This window comes from Mytilus californianus, unplaced genomic scaffold (assembly GCF_021869535.1).
Source record: "Mytilus californianus isolate M0D057914Y unplaced genomic scaffold, xbMytCali1.0.p SCAF_42, whole genome shotgun sequence".
Lineage (NCBI taxonomy): Eukaryota > Metazoa > Mollusca > Bivalvia > Mytilida > Mytilidae > Mytilus > Mytilus californianus.
Genome location: NW_026262693.1, coordinates 62,424 through 68,423, shown reverse-complemented (window position 1 = coordinate 68,423; position 6,000 = coordinate 62,424).

Below are 6,000 nucleotides of genomic sequence, written 5' to 3'. Positions count from 1 at the left end.
GTCTACAAAACACTATGCATGAAAAACAAAAGACTGAGCAACACGAACCCAACCCAAACCAAAATCAGGGGAAACCAGGGGGTGATCTCACGTGCTCCAAAGGGATAAGCATATCCTTCTGCCCACGTGGCATCTGTTGTGTTGCTTATACTTAATACAAATTCTGTGTTGTATATGTGTCATTCGGTGATGTCACAAGGAAAAGAGGACCTGACATAAGAGTAAAAAAAACTAAAGGAAATGAGTGAACCACTACGGTTATTATAACTCGTTAAATATAATAAAATGTGTATATGTTTTTAACACCAGAAAAGTTCCTTTATTTGATGAATAGTTACTCATTTCGGGAACTATATCCTATTTGGCGGGTTGTCCCCAACCTGTTTAGTAGCTGGGTCCAAACTAGAGCGAGAGCCACTCTAAAAAACGCAGTCATTCTAAAGGATTGAAATCAAATCAAATTCATACACATGTGCCTTGCGAGTTTCAAATGAAATCTGTTCATAGGAATTATACTCCGTGACAAAATGAGTTCATGAAAACTGTTCGTTTCGAGAGAGAAAAATGCTACAAGGATACAGTTCCTCAGAAAATGATGTTATCTTGCATCTATATAATTCTTAAACAAATTGAACAAAACCGTCCGAATGGGGAGCAGTTCTCTGAATGAGTAACAATACCTCAATTGAAAAATATTGTGCAAGTGTTAATACGATTTTTTTAATAATTTATTTTTCTTAAAAGTTTCACAAATTTATAGAAAATGGAAGTGTTTTTCACAAAGATCCATTTTAATATTTGTTTTTTTTTAATTTCATTGCCTTGAAAAATGTCGATTTTGAAAATCTTTATAGGTAACCTTTTGGTATATCAGATAATGTGTGGAGTAAAAATTTCTGATTTATATATTTCATGTACACCAAATCTCTATGATAGAGGAAATAAAAGTTATATATATACAAAAACAACTAGTAAATTTAAGACACATTTTGGCAATCAAAGTCTCATAATAATTTACAGTGGTAGGGTGAGTGCTTTTCAGAGAATTACATGTCTGAGTTCTTGAAAAAAAAACACAAAAGAGGGTCGGTAATAAGCCTAAACGTGTACCGTAAAAGGCGAATTTTGCCAAGCATCCGAAATGAGAATTATTTTGTGTATTTTTTAAAGGGGTAGAATTTGTAATATACGTGTTTGAAAAAAAGGATGAGTCCCAGGCCGATTATAGCAAAATAGAAAAGAATCCTGCAGCTAAATCAGCTAAATCAGTAACACATACCTAAAATTTGTCTCGATATGAAATCCACAGTCAGGATCAAATCCACATGCAGGATCAAATCCACATGCAACATCATCAATATATTTGATTGAGTGTTCTTCCTTTATATACACTATTTTACAAGTAATTATGATACTCATTCCGAATGTTTATATTTTTAATTCTACCTCCAAAGGCAAACTGGCAAAGGGTGAGAAGAAATACCCGTGCTATCAATGAATACATATCATATGCATGCGAACTCATCATGCACGATTTTTTATTCGTTGGACCAAAGACCAATGTTCGACTTTACTTACATCAAAAAATATATATCTTATGAATTATTCAGACAAACTATTTTCAGTTTTACAATTTCTACAATTGATGTTAAATTCCAATAGCGAATTAAATTGAATCAAATACGTTATTGTTGACTTCTCATTGTTATTATATACAGATAAAACAGTTTGGCTATAAAAATATATCAAATATATACAGTAAGGTAAACACAATGTACACAAAAAAGAGCAAATGCACGTAAAAGGTATTTCAAAAATATAAATAAAGAGCCTTTTTTTCATATAAAGTTTATGAGACAATGCGAGAGCTTTTAATTAAGAAAAACATCAAAAATCGAACGTGGCTAACCGTCGATTTGAAGTTCGAGTAAAATCCGAGTTAGAGATGTGTTTCGAGTTCAACTTTGAGTTTGAGTCAAATTTCGAGTAAGAGTCTAGTAAAGTTAGATAATATTCTTTAAGATGCAAACGAGAAAAAAATGTCATAGTGAATATCAAATGGTGAAATTTCAATACTCAAAATGGCAAAAAATGGTTTTAGATGAAATTGTAAAATACATATCTCTGTTTATTCAATCTTACTTGTGGTAACTTTATTCAGTCACATGTGCATATGCCTGTCCCATGTCAAGAGCTGAGTTTTTCTCTTTTGTCATATCTTAGTGTTTTTTTGTCATTTGTAAAAAAATATAATGGCAGATGTTAGAAACACATATACAACAAATTATCAAAACATAAATTTGAGGGGGACCGGGCTTCAAACTCGTTAACCTAACCCTAAATAAAACCAGGATTTCATAAACTTGGAGCAAATGAATACACAATAGGAGCAAATCGGATTAAAATTACTCGCTTATACTCGTCGAACTCTTTTAAGCGCATACTGTAATTAGATATCTATATTTTAATTAGATTGTCACGGGAGCTTCAAAAAGAATATTGTCAGAGAATATTGTGATAAAAACGAACAGGTGATATTGATAAAGGAGAAGGTAAGGGCTAGTTTTGGCCTATTATTCGAAGTACATCTAATGAAAGATTTTTTACATTTTTTAAACACTTAAGTGTCTACCTCAGTCGATTCAATTAGTTTATGTAAAAGATTTGGACTGATTTGGTCATTAAAGACGCTCAAATTCAGGCTTAATTATGAAAAATCTATTAAATATGCCATAAAACGTCACTTTTCAGATGGTTTTTGTCTAAAATTTAAGTGACCGCATTCGTGTTCAGTCTCAACCTTTATATATGTTATGTCTTATCATCAAATACAACATATATTTAAATATTAAGACTGAACACAAATGCGGCCACTTCCATTTTGGACAAAAACCGTCTTAAAATTAGCACAAATGCTAAAGTTGTGAAGATTTCAGTAATATTGCATGAATTTATGATGCTATTACCTGATGCATGTGCATTGTATTGTCAAAAACAGCCCATATTTATGGAACAGAAGTATTCTTCTTTCCAATAAATAGCCAAAAGTTTACATTTTAACAAATTGGTAAAAATGCTATATTTTGGGGGACAAAATGGGGTCTTACCGGGCCTACTCCTTTCTTTATTGAATAATTTCAAATTTGTAGGAATACCAAAACCTAAATATAGATAAATAAGTCTCAGATACATAAAAATATTGTTTATGGGAGACCATGTCCTCGTTTTTCTTCCTTTCCTGACGACCCCGTTGAGTGTAGAAATTTAACATGGAGAAGCTGGAATTTTGGTTGGATACTTGTTTTTATCGAGTCGGAATTAATATACTCCCAAGTATATAAGTCACTGACTGATCGGTCACTTCCTTAATTTTACAAAGGTATTGAGCATGCTTCAAATATTTGTCCCTGGGCCAACGCGTAATCAACAACCAATCAATTAACCGATCTTTTTCCTGATGTTAGGAATGGAAGAATATCTTCCCAATTAATTTGTAACGTGTTCCCTTCTTATATCATAACGCTTAACTCCTCTGAAACACACGTCCTATTCGGGTGTCGCTAAACGGCGGAAACGGAAAAGGAAAGAAGTTGCAAATTTTCTTTTTGATCGAGGAACAAGTTTGAGAATAAAAAATTTGAAATAATAAATTATTGAAATAAATAAAGGAGATGTTAAGCCTATGATTTGAAGTCCGTTTGACTTCTCTGATTTTCCAAATAACAATTAAATAAATAAAAAGAGATGTAGGATAAACGTCAAATAGACAGTAACCTAACAACACACAAAAAGCTGCACGTAAACATCGAACAAAACATTTTGCATCCATCCCCCAATCGAATTTTTGGGAGGGAACACTATTCAATAACACATAAATCGCTCTCGGATCTGTAAATCCATCGACAATAATTCATTTACATGTACATGTATATATATGTATATGAAATTCAAATCCTACTGACATCTGCTGCATGTGTTAGGCATAGGCAATCGTGAGAAAAACCCATACCGTATAGTCAGCTATAAAAGGCCTTGACATGAAAAATGTGAAACAATTCAAACGAGAAAAATAACGGTTAAATTATAACAAAACAATTTACAAAATACAAATATTACAGACATGAACCAACGACAACCACTGAACTACAAGCTCCTGACTTGGGACAGGAACATAAAGAATGTGGGGGGGGGTTAAAGATGTTTGTGAGCGCTCAATCCTCCCCTAACCTGGAACAGTGGTGTAACAGCACAGTCAAGCACGCCACTATTTGAATGACATACTATATTTTTGTCCTTTTGTTATGGAGGGTTAGGAGGGACCTTTTATAGCTGACTATACGGTATGGGTTTCGCTCATTGTTGAAATTATTATATTAGCAATGTTCAATGTTGAGTTTTCTGCTCAAGTCAGTTTGAAAGGAACTACTTGTGACAGATCAATGATATTTTGTATAAAATTGCATTACTATCAATACATATCAGATTGTCTTTATTTCAATTTTTCTGCCGACGGGCGAGATATATATATCTCTGTCTCAAACAGTTTTTATTACTTTGATACTATGGTCCTTTGCTCATCAAATCAGCACAAATGAATACGTTCAGTCACTTGTTAAAAATAGCAACATGTACAATAATACTGTGATTAAGTGTTTAAAAATGATATTTGAGTATACAACGGCAATATTGATCTTTTTGTCTCATTGGTCATCATACCAAATCTTCTTATTTTTATTCTAGTATTATATTACCAGTTGAATACCATAAAAAGAATAGATTTATGAAACAGCTTTCAAAAATTGAAATTAAACAACGACCGAAAAATGTTTTTAAGAATGCAGCTATACTTTTTTTGGTTTTCTAGAAATCTACGAATATAAAATTCGAAAGAACCATTAGATGCCTGTCTGTAAAGGTCATTCATATTAAAAGCCATTTACCTCATAAAAAAACTGATAAATTGTTTAATATAAAGTTCCATGCTAAATATTTCAATTTTACTCTTTTCAACGGAAAAATCGCCCATGTATAGCATCACGCACAAAATCATATGAACGGACGACAGTCTTGAAAAACGTTTTGATACAAAAAAAAACAATAATTCATAACATCAATTTAATGAGATTATAACAAGTACATATATACATAATATATAATGATTATTTGCCAAATCAGTCCTCGTCTTCTTCTTCTTCTTGGTCAGTGATAATCGGTGAGGCCACAGGTGATTCAATTCTGGTTTTCTTTGGAGTTCCTAAATTTTCAATGTGCTGCACAGGCGTCATCTTTGCTGGTGTTAAAGTCATACTTATTTTAGGTGCGCTAAAAGAGAAGATTCTTTGATAAAATAATTATCACATTTACAAAGGAATCAAATTTTATTATTTCGATGAACATATTACGTTTCGCTTTTTCTTTGCGTCTTGTAGTTTTTCCACTGACTTTAAAACTGATACCTGAAGGTGTCTTTTGTTTAGTTCATGTAGATAAAATTCCCTGGTTCATCCCAGTTTGAATGGTAAACAACTGTTTATGCTTATTATTCACTATACAAAGGAGTAGAACTCATATACATTCTGGTCAAAAGTTTAATGAAAATTAAAAAGTTACGTTAAACGATCTAAACTTTTACCACAACAAGACTGAGATAACATGTGGTAAGAAAATGAAATAAAATTGAGAATGGAAATGGGGAATGCGTCAAAGAGACAACAACCCGACCAAAGAGCACAAAACAGCCCAAGGCCACCAATGTGTCTTCAACACAGCGAGAAAACCCAGTACCTTCAACTGGCCCCTAAACAAAAAACATCGCACGGTTTCACATTTGACGGGTTACCATTGCAACTGACGAAATTAGTACTTTTTCGAAAATTTCATGAATTTTCTTGTATTATATTGCCTTCGGAGCATATGTTGGACAGGAAAAGTACATGTTATTATATTTAGTAAGATTATGTTGATAGCTATAAAAAAAAACGTTTTTGGAATTTTTTTATG